A 16,642-nucleotide genomic window follows, 5' to 3' on the forward strand; every position below is an offset into this window, starting at 1 on the left:
TTCCTAGACTAGTTTATCTTTAATCTTTCCATCAAGTTAAACAAGATGTGTAACTAAAGGAACAGTAAAAGAAGAAAATGGTTGCTGTTTCCAGCTACATTTTATTTTAAAAGTATAGTAGGATTAGTTGTAACTCAGTGTGAACATTGCCATACTCCTATTAACGTGGCTACCTTCACCAACAATTCCATCTTTACCCTAAAGTACAAAGGCTTATCTTCATGGGTCTGCAGTCATTATAAAAATTCCATTTCTCCTGAAGCCACATTCAGTCATGGATTACACTGTGGCAGAAGAACCAGGAAGTCTGTGGTAGGCAGGGACTTGGATTTCAGTGACAGCTCACAGCTGATTTTGTAAATGTTTTCATAGTACTTTTGCTATTAGGAAAGACCAAATAATCCAGCAGATTAAAAAGCAACAAAACAGCAAGGATTATATTAAACACCAACACTTGAGAAGTCACCCAACTTTATGCCAGAACTATATATGCAATAAAGCAAAATAAAAAGTGAATTCCCATGATATTTTGTACTAACTACCAGTAAAGAGCAGTGTGTTTGCTGAGGTGACATGTGACAGGATTTGATTACCCTGGCCCGACCCTGATGGGGACATTTTGTATTCAAATAATGTAAAGGGACATATAACTTATTCAAATTGATAAAATACTGTCCCTTGAAAAAATCAGACTATATGCTAACCACAGGCATGATGATGTTGACCTTTCCTACCTCTGCACCTGACAGAGCCAGTATTCATGGGTACGTAAGCACACAGGTTGACTTAAACAGTTCCATTATGGAGACGTGTCAAGCAGAAGGCTTATTTGGTCTGTTGTGCCAATTCCATCCAGGAAGCAATCTGAACTTGGTCACACTGGAACGAATCTGTCCTCCTAGAGCTCTCTTCCCAGTTTTGTTTGCTTTATTGACTATGCCAAAGCCTTTGACTGTGTGGATCACAATAAACTGTGGAAAATTTTTCAAGAGATAGGAATACCAGACCACCTGACCTGCCTCTTGAGAAACCTATATGCAGGTCAGGAAGCAACAGTTAGAACTGGACATGGAACAACAGACTGGTTCCAAATAGGAAAAGGAGTACGTCAAGGCTGTATATTGTCACCCTGCTTATTTAACTTATATGCAGAGTACATCATGAGAAACGCTGGGCTGGAAGAAGCACAAGCTGGAATCAAGATTGCTGGGAGAAATATCAATAACCTCAGATATGCAGATGACACCACCATTATGGCAGAAAGTGAAGAGGAACTAAAAAGCCTCTTGATGAGAGTGAAAGAGGAGAGTGAAAAGTTGGCTTAAAGCTCAACATTCAGAAAACAAAGATCATAGCATCTGGTCCCATCACTTCATGGGAAATAGATGGGAAAACAGTGGAAACAGTGTCAGACTTTATTTTTTTGGGCTCCAAAATCACTGCAGCTGGTGACTGCAGCCATGAAATTAAAAGACGCTTACTCCTTGGAAGAAAAGTTATGACCAACCTAGATAGCATATTGAAAAGCAGAGACATTACTTTGCCAACAAAGGTCCATCTAGTCAAGGCTATGGTTCTTCCAGTGGTCACGTATGGATGCGAGAGTTGGACTGTGAAGAAAGCAGAGTGTCGAAGAAACGATGCTTTTGAACTGTGGTGTTGGAGAAGACTCTTGAGAGTCCCTTGGACTGCAAGGAGATCCAACCAGTCCATTCTGAAGATCAGCCCTGGGATTTCTTTGGAAGGAATGATGCTAAAGCTGAAGCTCCAGTACTTTGGCCACCTCATGTGAAGAGAAAACTCTGATGCTGGGAGGGACTGGGGGCAGGAGGAAAAGGGGATGACAGAGGATGAGATGGATGGATGGCATCACCGACTCGATGGACTTGAGTCTGAGTGAACTCCGGGAGATGGTGATGGACAGGGAGGCCTGGCGTGCTGCGATTCATGGGGTCGCAAAGAGTCGGACATGACTGAGCGACTGAACTGAACCTAGCAGGACATTTAGATATCCGGGGGCGGATGCAGCCTCTGAAGCTCTGACTTGGCTCTATGCCACCAATTTAAGAAAGGGATGGTCTGACATGGTGTCTGAGGATATTAGTACAAGGCCAGGAAATGAAGCAATTTCACAGTCCATCCCATAAGCTGCACTGGGTAGAAAGCTAAGTGTGATGCAGGAGCTTTCCCCGTTCATTCTTTTTTTATCTTTGGTGAGTTCATTAGGCCTCTCCCGATTACCCTTTTCTGCTCTTTTTTTTTTTAAATGATGGAATGTCCCAGAGATTAATCCTTAGCTCTCATGTCTTAGGTACTTTCATTCATCCTCATGACTTTTAATAACATCAATGTCAATGACTCCTAAATGTATATACCTCTAATATTAACCTTGCTCTCAAGTTCCAAACTCATACACTCAACTGTTGCCTGGTATCTCCACTTGGCGGTGTGACAGGCATCAAAACAGAACTCTTCTTTTTTTCCCGTCCAAATCTTGTTCCCCTCCACCAACCCAGTTGCTCAGGGTTGCCCCAAACCTGCTGTTATACTTGACTCCTACCTCTGGGCCTGTGTGTGCACTGAATTCTCTCCTTCGGACACTCTTCGCTCAGATTTTGCTTATTTGCTTTTCTCTTTTAACAGTGATGAGAATAAGGTCATTATTCTGTTTCTGTTATTGTCTCCAGGGCCAAGAATGGGATCTGACATAAGGTAGGAGCTAAATATTTGTTGACAAAATGAACAGTTCTGTGGCTTAAGTTTAGTACCTTCCTCTATAGGCAGCTTTTTCAATCTTTGAAAAGCCAGTCTTTTAAAAAATTACAACATACTGCAAACATTATGAAAATATTACTCATCCATCTATTCTTGTTTTCCTTTTGTAAACAAGATAATATACATACGGACTGTGTAAACTATTTTTTCACTTAAAATGTTGAGAATATTTTTTCTGTATAAATTTTTTATAATATCATTTTTCATGACTTCAGGTTTCTTTGTCTTCCAGATGCACTCTAATTGAGCTAACCAATCCCTTACTGAAGACAGCTTAGGTTAGGTCCAAGGTCTTCTGAGACTTTAATACTTTTTTTTAAAACACGTTGCTCAGTTGTGTCCGACTCTTTTTGAGACACCATGGACTGTACAGTTCATGGAATTCTCCAGGCCGGAATACGGGAATGGGTAATGATACCTTCTCTAGGGGATCTTCCCAACCAAGGGATTGAACCCAGGTCTCCTGCATTGCAGGCAGATTCTTTACTAGCTGAGCCACCAGGGAAGCCCAAGAGTGCTGGAGTGGGTGGCCTTTCCCTTCTCCAGGGGATTTTCCCAACCCAGGAATCAAACTGGGGTCTCCTGCATTGCAGACAGATTCTTTACCAGCTGAGCTGCACGGGAAGCCCCTTCTGAGACTAAATCAGCTGTATCTCTCATTCTTTTCTAAATCAGTCAATGCCTATAGGATATTTTCCACTCCAACTCATCCCAAGTTAGCAGAACACTGCTATCCCTATGATGTTTTATAGTTTTACCCTCTTTTTACCCAACACTTCCCATGCCCCTAGGGCTTCTGGAACTTTTGTCTTATGAGATACTCAGCTGTATTTTGTCCTCTTCATAGAGTACTTCCTCCATCCCCGGTTTTAACTGAAACCTGGCTCTTTCCTGAGGTCAATGCCTCCCCTACATTCTTCTCAGTGAGAACTGTTTATACTCAACACACCCAGTGAATTTTAGGGTCAAGAGGTAGTATTTGGACCATCATTGCTTCCATTTTGCTTTCTGATCATTATTCTCCTACTGCTCTGAGGATCCTGTCATGTGGTATACCACCCTTAACCTTTCTGCATCTATGTCATCTATCCACCCACTCTCTCTCAATTTTGATTTAGCCTTCTCCTTCAGTTCACTGTTACCATCATGCTTGCTAATGTCAACATTACATGAATGGCACGCAACCAGTACTCTGAGTTCTTTGACCTCTCAGGTCAAAGACTTTCTCAGGGAATTCCCTGATTGTCCAGTGGTTAAGACTTGGTGCTCTCACTGCCATGGGCCCAGGTTCAATCCCTGGTCAGGGAACTAAGATCCCACAAGCTGTGGGGTATGGTCAAAAAAGGAAAAAAAAATTTTTTTCTCAGCAAATCTTTCTTTTTATATCCTAGAGCTTGTGAACAGCCTCTCTTCTGAATTGAGTAATTCAAACATCCCACTACTTCCTGACGCCCACATCTTACCCTCAAGCTTGTTTTTTCAGCTACTCCTACCATCTCTGCCCACTGGTCTCAATGGACCATTAACTCAAACAATCATTGTTCTAAGAACTGGGAACAAAGTGGTGAACAAGACAGCTCAAATCTCTGTCCTGGTGGGACCATTAATAGCATTCATTCTTCCCAACCCTTTTCTCTCTTTTTTAACTTGAATTTCATGGCCTGGCATTCCCAAAACTCTTTTGGCAATGCTACTAAAAACACGTCCCCTGTATTTTTATCCACCTCCGACATCTGGGGAAATCATAACACTGCATGAACCAAATGTCTGTCTTTTCTGTGACTTATAGTTGGTAAACTTAGTGTAAAAAAAAACAAGATTAAAGAAACTAGCCAACATACAAACAGCAGATCCAGTATAGATTCCCAGTCACTAACTCTAAGTGGGTGCTAAACACTTTCTGACAGAGCTACTGTTACTTCTCTAACCAGCTGCTCTGCTCTTCCCATTTCCCTTTTCACAACTTAGGCTAAACAGATGGTCTTGCTTCCCATTTCAGAAAAAGGGGTCATAAAAGAAAAACTGTCTTCCCTTTGTCACTTTCCAAGTGTTTCAGCATTTATCATTTCCTCCTTTTACATTAAAGGAAGTGGTCCTTCTCTTAGACAGGGCTAATCACTCCATCTGTACTTCTCAGGAACCTTTTAGTATTGACTCTCCACTCTAGAACCTTCAATCTTTTCCTGTTTACTAGATAAGTAAGAGCACTTAAGACATTTACACATTTCCATAACCACACCACTTCTCAATTTTTTCCAACCTGGCTTTCACCTTCTACTACTCTATTAAAATTGAACTCAGCAAATTCAGCAATGACTTCTGTGCTGCTAAATCCAATGGACACTTTGTAGTCCTTGCTTTACATGTCTCTCCAGCATTCAATGTGGCTGACTGCTTCCTTATAAACTTTAAACTGCTTTATTGAAGTAAAACATACATACAGAAAAGTGAACCTATCTAAATCATTACAACCAAGTGGTTTTTAGTTTAACAGTGCTGTGCAACTATCATAATTTGAGAACATTTCCTTGCCTGCCCCCTCCCAAGAAACCCTGTAGCCATCAGCAGTCACTCTCTATTTCACTCCTTGTGGTTGCCAAATGACATGCCACAGTATGGATATACCAGGCTTCCCTGGTGGCTCAGTAGTAGAGAATCTGCCTGCGATGCAGAAGACACAGAAGATGCGGGTTCAATCCCTGGTTTGGGAAGATCCCCTGGAGGAGGGTATGGCAACCCAATCCAGTATTGTTGCCTAGAGAATCCCATGGACAGAGGAGCCTGGCAGGCTACAATCCATAGGGTCGCAGAGTCAGACACAACTGAAGTGACTTAGCATGTATACACTCATGGATATACCACATTTTATTTATCTGTTCATCACATGATAGATATTGGGCTGTTTCTTTTGGCAACTGTGAATAGTGCTGCGTTGAACAGTCATTTATGTGCTTTTAGTAAACATATGTTTTCATCTCTCTTGGGTGGACACCTAAGGACTGGATGATAAACTCTATGGTTAACTTTTCAAGGCACTGTCAACACTGTTCTCCAAAGTGGGTGCACCATTTTATATCTGAATTTGGAGGTCTTTCCTCTGGGACTATTAAGCTTCTTGGAGAAGAGACTTTCAGTGTTCTGGGACAGAGATTTGGTCTACTTCTGCAACAGGGAAGGAGGGTGACTTTTCTCCATTTGTAGACTTTGAGTTCATCCCCTTTTCAGCGCTACCTGTACATGCTAGGTCACTTCAGTCGTGTCCGACTCTTTGCAAGCTTTTGGACTATAGCCTGCCAGGCTCCTCTGTCCATGGGGTTCTCCAGGCAAGAATACTGGAGTGGGTTGTCATGCCCTCCTCCAGGGGATCCTCCCAACCCAGGGATTGAACCTGTGTTGCTTATATCTCCTGCATTGGGGCTACCTGAAATCTTTCAAAGTCCATACCATTCCTGAGTCTTCTCTTCTCTACTGAATTTATGCAGAGAATTCATCTCTAGTCTGTTGGCTGGGACTTATATTCCATACCTGGACTGTGGCAGGAGTACTAGGTTTTTGGATTCTTGCTTCAGAAGTCTACCTCATACTATTTTTAGTTCTACCCCACATCACCAGTGTTTATTGTTCATGTTGCTTCTAATTCCCAGACTTTTCAAACGTCTCTCTTCATTTGTAAAGCCTTCTCAGTGCTTTCTTTGTGGTAGCTTCCTCTGTCCTGTCTAATAAGTTACTAATTCTCCATTCATTTTCCATTTTCCAAAATGTATAAAAATCTCTGGTACATTGATGACTCTTCTCCCATTTCTTCTGTGGATTTATGCTTTTAAATACATTAATTTACTCTCATCTTACTGGCATCTCAGGAAATAGCAGAGATTAATAAAAGTGTTCAATGAATCATCTTAGCTAGGAAATAAATTTACAGGAAGCTTCCATAAATTTCCAGATTTATTATTAGACATTTCTGAGTTTTTTCACTGCTCCTATAAATGAACCCTCCCCTACCCATTATATTTTTTAAATAGCTAATATTAGTATCAAGATTTACAGTAATTGAGTTCTGAATATTGTTGAACTCTCTTAATTTTTAAGACTATTTTTTCAATAGATTTTTATGGGTTTTATGGGTGAACAGTTATATTGACTATAGATAATCATAAGGTTTATTATTTTCCCATATTTGTATTACTTTTTAAATATTATTGTATTGGCTAGAACTTCCAGGGAAATGCTAAAACTACAATTTTCATAGGCACCTTTGTACAATTCTGATCTAAAAGGAATTATTCTATTTTTTTCACTATTAAGTATTTCCCATCTAGATATTCTTTATTACATTAAGAAGTGTTTTCTCTTTCGGCTTAGTGAAATCAGAAATGAAAAATTAATTCTACCAAGTAAATAACTTTTAAGTATAGACTGAAATGATAATATACATTTTTATCTTTGATATATTATTGAGATATATTCTATTTCTGGCTTCCAAAATATATAGCAACCAAGTTTTAATTCTTAGAATATATTCTGCTTGGGTACATAGAATTATTCTTTATATTTATTCTTAAACTAGATTTATATGATTACTTTAGGGTTTAAAACATCTATATTTATAGGGAATATTTGTTTATAATCTTTCTTATGTACAGATGGCCAATAAACACGTGAAAAGATGCTCAAAATCACTAATTATTAGAGAGATGCAAATGAAAATGACAATGAAGTATCACCTTGCACCAGTAAGAACTGCCATCATAAAAAGCCTGAAACAATAAATGCTGGAGAGGGTGTGGAGAAAAGTGAACCCTCTAGCACTGTTGGTGGGAATGTAAATTGATACAGCCACTATGCAGAACAGTATACAGACTCCTTAGAAAACCAGGAATCAAACTACCATATGACCTAGCAATCCCATTACTGAGCATATACCCTGAAAAAACCGTAACTGAAACAGACCCAAGTACTACAATGCTCAGAGCAGCACTATTTACAATAGCTAGGAGATAGGGAAGTAACCTAGATGTCCATCGACAGATGAATGGATAAAGCAGATGTGGTACATATATACAATGGAATATTACTCAACTGTAAAGAAGGATGAATTTGAGTCAGTTCTAGTGAGATGGATGAACCTAGAGTCTGTAAGCGAAGTAAGTCAGAAAGAGAAAAACAAATATCATATTGCAATGCTTATATATGGAATATAGAAGAAATGCAAAAAGGCAAAATGGCTGCATGAGGAGGCCTTACAAATAGCTGAGAAAGAAGAGAAGGGAAAGGCGAAGGAGAAAAGGAAAGCTATACCCATCTGAATGCAGCGTTCCAAAGAATAGCAAGAACAGATAAGAAATCCTTCCTAAGTGATCAATGCAAAGAAATAGAGAAAAACAATAGAATGGGAAAGACTAGAGATCTCTTCAAGAAAATTAGAGATACCAAGGCAAAATTTCATTCAAAGGTGGGCATAAAAAAGGATAGAAATGGTATGGATTTAACAGAGGCAGAATAGATTAAGAAAAGGTGGCAAGAATACATAGAAAAACTAATCAAAAGAGATCTTAATGACCCAGATAACCACAGTAGTTTTTCCCCAGATCACTCACCTAGAGACAGATATTGTCAAATGCAAAGTCAGGTGGGCCTTAGGAAAGCGTCACTATGAACAAAGCTAATGGAGGTGATGGAATTCTAGCTGAGTCATTTCAAATTCTAAAAGATGATGCTGTGAAAGTGCTGCACTCAATAGGCCTGCAAACTTGGAAAACTCAGCAGTGGTCACAGGACTGGAAAGGGTCAGTTCTGATTCCAATCCCAAAGAAAGGCAATGCCAAAGAATGTTCAAACTATTGCACAATTGCACTCATCTCACATGCCAGTAAAGTAATGCTCAAAATTCTCCAAGCCAGGTTTCAACAGTACATGAACCATAAACTTTCAGGTGTTCAAGTTGGATTTAGAAAAGGCAGAGGAACTGAGGCCAAATTGCTGGCATCCATTGGATCATAGAAAAAGCAAGAGAGTTCTAGAAAAACATCTACTTCTGCTTCATTGATTATTTTAAAGCCTTTGACTGTGTGGATCACAACAAACTGTGGAAAATTCTTAAAGATATGGGAATACCAGACTACTTTACCTGCCTCCTGAGAAACCTGCATGCACATCAAGAAGCAACAGTTAGAACCAGACATGGAAGAACAGACTGGTTCAGAATTGGGAAAGGAGTACGTCAAGGCTGTATATTGTCACCCTGCCTATTTAACGTATATGCAGAGTACATCATGTGAAATGCCGGGCTGGATGAAGCACAAGCTGGAAAGAAGATTGCCAGGAGATATATCAATAACCTCAGCTATGCAGATGACACCACTCTTATGGCAGAAAGTGAAGAGGAACTAAAGAGCCTCTTGATGAAGGTGAAAGAGGAGAGTGAAAAAGTTGGCTTAAAACTCAACATTCAGAGAACTAAGATCAAGGCATCCAGTCCCATCACTTCATGGCCAATAGGTGGGGAAACAATGGAAACAGTGACAGACTTTATTTTCTTGGGCTCCAAAATCACAGCAGATGGTGACTGCAGCCAGGAAATTAAAAGATGCTTGCTCCATGGAAGGAAAGTTAAGAGCAATCTAGACAGCTTTTTAAAAAGCAGAGACATTACTTTGCTGAAAAGGTCCACATAGTCAAAGCTATGGTTTCTTCCCAGTAGTCATGTATGGATGTGAGAGTTGGACCATAAAGAAGGCTGAATGCTGAAGAATTGATGCCTTTGAACTGTGGTGTTGGATAAGACTCTTAAGATTCCCTTGGACTGCAAGGAGATCAAACCAGTCAATCCTAAAGGAAATCAGACCTGAATATTCATTGGAAGGACTGATACTGAAGCTGAAGCTCCAGTACTCTGGCCACCTGAAGCGAAGAGCCGACTCATTAGAAAAGACCGTTATGTTGGGAAAGATTGAAAGCAGGAGGAGAAGGGGACAACAGAGGGTGCAATGGTTGGATGGCATTACAGACTCGATGGACATGAGTTTGAGCAAGCTCTGGGACTTGGTGAAGGACAGGGAAGCCAGGCATGTTACATTCCATGGGGTCGCAAAGAGTCAGACACAACTGAGCAGCTGAACAACAACAACCTATTTGCAGGGAAGGAGTGGAGACACAGCTATAGAGAATGGACTTGTGGACAAAGTGGGGGAAGAAAAGACTGAGATGGATGGGGAAAGTAGCACTGATATATATATATATACACACTACATTTGTAAAACAGACAGCTGGTGAGAAGTTGCTATATAACACAGAGAACCCAGACAGGTGGCTCTGTGATGATCTAAAGGAGTGAGATGGGGGAGGGGAGGGACACTCAAGAGGGAAGGGATATAAGTTTTATGGATGATTTGTGTTATTGTACAGCAAAAGTCATCACAACATTGTAAAGCAATTTTCCTCCAATTAAAAAAGAAAAATAAAAAAATTTCCTTCTCATGATTCTTTGAGGTTTCCCTGGTGGCTCAGATGGTAGAGAATCTGTCTGCAATGCAGGAAACGGGTTCAATCCCCAGGTCAGGAAGATCCCCTGGAGAAGAAATTGGCAATCCACCCAGTATTCTTGCCTGGAAAATCTCATGGACAGATGAGACTGGTGGGCTACAGTCCATGGGGTCGCAAAGAGTCAGACATGACTGAGTGAGTTATACTCTGATTCTTTATATCCCTATATATTATTCTTACCCCAGTGGGAGAAAAGGAATAGTACCAAGAAAGAATGAATTCATAAAGAAGGTAGAAGGATAACTAATTACCACACTAGGCTAGGAGTCCTAGAATAGGTCTTTCTTCTCAGGAATCCTAAAAGAGTTCTTCTCAAAAGTTTTCTACTTTTTAACTGCTAAAGCAAACCTAGGCTGGCATTCAGGTTTCTGAAAAATAGAAGATGCAGAGTATTTTATAAATGCTTCCCTGGTAGCTCAGAGGGTAAAGCGTCTGCCTTCAATGTAGGAGACCTGGGTTTGATCCCTACGTCAGGAAGATCCCCTGGAGAAGGAAATAGCAACCCAATCCAGTAGTCTTGCCTGGAAAATCCCATGGACAGAGAAGCCTGGTAGATAGACTACAGTCCATGGGATCGCAAAGATTCAGACACGACTGAGTGACTGCTTGCCTTGCCTTATTGTAATTACTTGTCAAACATCAGTACAAAGGGTGATTAACTGAACTGTATATTTAAAATGGTTATGTTGGTAAATTTAAGCTTTATATTGGATGAGATGGCTGGATGGCATCACTGACTTGCTGGACATGAGTCTGAGTGAACTTCAGGAGTTGGTGATGGACAGGGAGGCCTGGTGTGCTGCGATTCATGGGGTTGCAAAGAGTTGGACATGACTGAGCGACTGAACTGAACTGAATTGCTTTTCCACTATTTAAAGTAAGACTACTTTGGAATGGACATGTACACTCTGCTATATTTAAAAGTGGGTAATCTACTGTATAACACAGGGAACTCTGCTCAGTGTTATGTGATAGCCTAGATGGGAGGGGAGTTTGGAGGAGAATACATACATGTATATGTATGGCTGAGTCACTTTGCTGTTCACCTGAAACTATCACAACATTGTTAATCAGCTATACTCCAACATAAAATAAAAAGTTTTAAATTAAAGAAAAGAAAAACAGGTAGTCTTGAACCTGCCTGTGAGACTAAAGATCTTTTAGGAGAACTACTCACACAGAGGCAGAGACAGATAGGTGCAGACACAGGATTGAGGGTAATACTCAGAATCTCACCTTCTATCTCTTGTTCTCCATTCAGCAGAGGTGCTATCATGAAAGGATTCTGCTAACCCTAATTTAATACATTTTTTCTTGAAGTGCATATAAGTCATAGAGTGAATATTATGCGAAGTCAGTGCAACTTGAAGGGAGGCTAAAGAATTTACCAGAACATCGATGAGTATATGGGAGACCCTCTAATCAAGAACAATTTTAATATAACATATTAAAAGGCAAACATAACAAAGTAAAATTTCTTAGTTATGTTATATATGCCTTTCTATAACGTTTACCTTTCCATCTGAGATTCAGTTTCCTACATAGGAAGAAGAAGGAACTAAAATGCTCACAATAATTTTGAAGAAGACAAAGTTGGATAGCTCATATAACATGGTTTTAAGACTTACTGTAAAGCTACATTAATCAAGACAATGTGGTATTAGTGGAGAATGGATATGCAGATCAACAGAAAAACATGAATCCAGAAATATATCAAGACAAAATATGATCAACTGAGGTTTTTACAAATGCAAAGTTAATTGAGTAGAAAGGATAATCTTTTCAACAAATAGTGTTGCAACAACTAGACATATGTGAGCAAGAAAAAAGAACTTTAGCACAAATCTCACATCTTAGCATAAAAATTAACCTTATATTAACCAAGAAAGATCACATTCTGGGCCATAAAACACATGTTAACAAACTGAAAAACTAGAAATCATATAAATCATATGCTGTCTGCCCTCAGAACATAATGGAAGTAAATTAGAAATCAGTAACAGAAAGATAACCGGAAAATCCCAGAATACACAGAGTAATAAACTCCACACTTCTAAATAAAAGATGGGTCAAAGAAGAAATCTTAAGATAAAATTAAATACATTTTGAATTAAATAAAAATGAAAACATAACACACTAAACTTTGTGGGATGCAGTGAAAGCAGTGCTTAGAGGGAAATTTATAGCATTGAATGCATACATTAGAAAAAAGAAATCTAAAATCAGTCACCTAAGTATCTAATTTAGGAAACTAGAAACAGAAGAGCAAATTAATTCTAAAGTAAGCAGAAAAGAAGAAATAATATGAAGTAGAGCAGAAATCAGTGTAACTGAAAACAGAAAACAATAGAGAAAAATAAATGAAACAAAAAGCTAGTTCTTTTAAAAGATCACTAAAATCAGTAAGTCTTTAGACAAATAATTAAGGGAAAAAAACCCCAAAACAGATGGCAGAAATAACTCACACCAAAAATGAAAGACAGTATATCACTATAGATCCTATGGACATTAAAAGGATAGTCAAAGAATATTATGAACAACTACACTCACAAGTGTAATAACCTAGATGAAATGGAGCAATTCTTTAAGACACAATCTGCCAAATCTCACATAAGAAGAAATAGACAACTTGAATAGGCTTTTAACTATTAAATAAACTGAACTGATAATTAGTAAGATCTTTCAAAGCAGAAAGCACAAGGCCCAGATGGGTTCACTGGTGAATTCTAGCAAACACTTCAGGAAGAAATTATACCAACTCTCTACAACCTTTTTCAGAGGACAGAAGCAGAGGGAATTCTTAACACATTCTATGAGGCAGCATTACTCTAATATCAAAACCAAAGACATTACAAGAAAAAAAAATGTAGACCAACCTCTTTTATGAACATAGATGCAAAAATCTTCAATCAAATGGGATTTATCTCAGATATGCAAGGCTGATTCAACATTAAAAAAAATCTATAAATGTGGCCCATCACATCAACAGGTTAAAAAATTATCATATCAATAGATCTTGAAAAAGTATTTGACAAATTCCACATATATTTATGATTAAAAAAACTCCCAGTAAAATAAGAATAGAGGGAACTTCCTCAACTTGATATGAATATCTACAAAAAACCTACAGCTGGCATCATACTTAATGTTGATAAACTTGAGTTTTCCCACTAAGTTCAGATACAAGGCAAGAATATCCTCTCACCACTCCTTTTCAACATCATATTGGAAATGCTAACTAATGCACTATGACAAGGAAAGTAAATAAAAGGTATACAGCCTGGAAAAGAAGAAATAAAATTGTCCTTGTACACAGAAGATATGATTTTCTATGTAGAAAATCCAAAAGAATCAACAAAATCCTCCTAAAACTAAGCAATTATAGCCAACGTTGCAGCATACAAGGCTGACAAAAGTCAACTGCTTTCCAGTACAGTAGAAACCAACAGATAGATTTTGAAATAAAAATACCATTTATACTGCTGTTGCTGCTGCTGCTGTCACTTCAGTCATGTCCAACTCTGTGCGACCCCAAAGACAGCAGCCCACCAGGCTCCCCCGTCCCTGGGATTCTCCAAGGGAGAACACTGGAGGCAAGAACACTGGAGTGGGTTGCCACTTCCTTCTCCAATGCATGAAAGGGAAAAGTGAAAGTGAAGTCGCTCAGTCGTGTCTGACTCTTCGCGACCCCATGGACTGCAGCCTACTAGGCTCCTCTGTCCATGGGATTTTCCAGGCAAGAGTACTGGAGTGGGGTGCCATTGCCTTCTCCGACTATTTACACTAGCACAATGCAAAATGAAATGCTTAGGTATAAATCTCAGGTAGAAGATAAATATGAGGAAAACTATAAAGCTGATGAACAAAGTAAAAAAAAAAGAATTAAATAAATGAAGAGGTATTCTGTTTTCATGGATAAGAAGACAGTATCGTTAAGTTGTTAATTCACAACTTGAACTACAGATTCAACATAATCCCAATCAAAATCCCAACCTGATATGATAAACCCATAGCAAACATTATCATCTATGATAAAAAATTGAAAACATTTCCCCTAAAGTCAGGAACAAGACAAGGGTGCCCACCCTCACCACTACTATTCAACATAGTTTTGGAAGTTCTAGCCACAGCAGTCAGAGAAGACAAAGAAATAAAAGAAACCCAGACTGGAAAAGAAGAAGTAAAACTCTCACTTTTTGCAGATGACATGATCCTTTACACAGAAAACCCTAAAGACACCACCAGAAAATTACTAGAGCTAATCAATGAATATAGTAAAGTTGCAGGATATAAAATTAATACACAGAAATCCCTTGCATTCCTATACACTAATAATGAGAAAACAGAAAAAGAAGTTAAGGAAACAATTCTATTCACCATTGTGATGAAAAGAGTAAAATCCTTAGGAAGAAATCTACCTAAAGAAACAAAAGACCTATATATAGAAAACTATAAAACACTGATGAAAGAAATCAAAGAGGACACAAATAGATGGAAAAATATACCATGTTCATGGATCAGAACAATCAATATAGTGAACATGAGTATGCTACCCAAAGCAATCTATAGATTCAGTGCAATCCCTATCAAGCTACCAATGGTATTTTTCACAGAACTAGAAAAAATAATTTCACAATTTGTATGGAAATACAAAAAAACCTTAAATAGCCAAAGCAATCTTGAAAAATAAGAACAGAACTGGAGGAATCAACCTGCCTGACTTCAGATTATACTACAACACTTACTGTCATCGAGACAGTACGGTATTGGCACAAAGACAGAAATATAGGTCAATGGAACAAAATAGAAAGCCCAGGGATAAATCCACGCATCTACAGACACCTTATCTTTGACAAAGAAGGCAAGAATATACAATGGACGAAAGACAATCTCTTTAACAAGTGGTGCTGGGGAAACTAGCCAACCACCTGTAAAAAAATGAAACTAGAACACTTTCTAACACCATACACAAAAATAAACTCAAAATGGATTTAAGATATAAATATAAGACCATAAACTACAAAACTCTTAGAGGAAAACAGAGGCAAAACACTCTCTGACATAAATCACAGCAGGATCCTCTATGACCCACCTCCCAGAGTAATGGATATAAAAGCAAAAATAAACAAATGGGACCTAATTAAACTTAAAAGCTTTTGCACAATGAAGGAAACTATACACAAGGTGAAAAGACAGCCTTCAGAATGGGAGAAAATAATAGTAAATGAAGCAACTGACAAACAACTAATCTCAAAAATATACAAACAGCTCATGTAGCTAAATATCAGGAAAATAAATGACCCAATCAAAAAATGGGCCAAAGAACTCAGCAGATATTTCTCCAGAGAAGACATACAGATGGCTAACAAACACATGAAAAGATGCTCAACATCACTCATTATAAGAGAAATGCAAATCAAAACCACAATGAGGTGCCATCTATGGTGGTCAGAATGGGCTGCTGTCAAAAAGTCTATAAACAATAAATGCTGGAGAGGGTGTGGGGAAAAGGGAACCTTCTTACACTGTTGGTAGGAATGCAAACTAGTACAGCCACTATGGAGAACAGTATGGAGATTCCTTACAAAACTGGAAATATAACTGCCATACGACCCAGCAATCCCACTGCTGGGCATACACACCAAGGAGACCAGAATTGAAAGAGACACATGTACCCCATTGTTCATCGCAGCACTGTTTACAACAGCTAGGACATGGAAGCAACCTAGATGTCCACTGGCAGATGAATGGATAAGAAAGCTGTGGTACATACACACAATGGAATATTACTCAGCTATTACTCAAAAGAATGCATTTGAGTCAGTTCTAATAAGGTGGATGAAACTGGAACCTATTATACAGAATAAAGTAAGTCAGAAAGAAAAACACCAATACAGTATATTAATGCATATATATGGAATTTAGATAGATGGTAACAATTATCCTATATGCAAGACAGCAAAAGAGATACAGATATAAAGAACAGACTTTTGGACTCTGTGGGAGAAGGTGAGGGTGGGATGATTTGAGAGAATAGCATTGAAACATGTATACTATCATATGTGAAACAGATCACCAGTCCAAGTTAGATGCATGAAACAGGGCACTCAAAGCCAGTGCACAGGGACAACCCTAAGGGATGGGATGGGGAGGGAGGTGGGAGGGGGTTCAGGATGTGGGGACACATGTACACTCATGGTGGATTCATGTCAATGTATGGCAAAAACCACTACAATCCTGTGAAGTAATTAGCCTCCAATTAAAATAAATAAATAAAGTTTTAAAAAATCCCAACATGCTATTTTGTGGATATTGAGAAACTGAT

The 16,642-nt window shown here is 38.7% G+C and overlaps 1 protein-coding gene and 1 non-coding gene across 4 annotated transcripts in view; one reads left to right on the forward strand and one right to left on the reverse strand.

Annotated features, from left to right (window-relative positions):
* KIAA1328 (KIAA1328 ortholog) overlaps positions 1 to 16,642 on the reverse strand; it is a 424,271-nt gene that overhangs the window by 5,269 nt on the left and 402,360 nt on the right. The gene's annotated exons all lie outside the window — the stretch shown is intronic.
* TRNAE-CUC (transfer RNA glutamic acid (anticodon CUC)) lies at positions 4,011 to 4,083 on the forward strand. The gene has a single exon. It is a non-coding gene; the product is annotated as a tRNA-Glu (tRNA).

Source organism: Capricornis sumatraensis, chromosome 21 (genome assembly GCF_032405125.1).
Source record: "Capricornis sumatraensis isolate serow.1 chromosome 21, serow.2, whole genome shotgun sequence".
In the NCBI taxonomy this organism is placed as follows: Eukaryota; Metazoa; Chordata; class Mammalia; order Artiodactyla; family Bovidae; genus Capricornis; species Capricornis sumatraensis.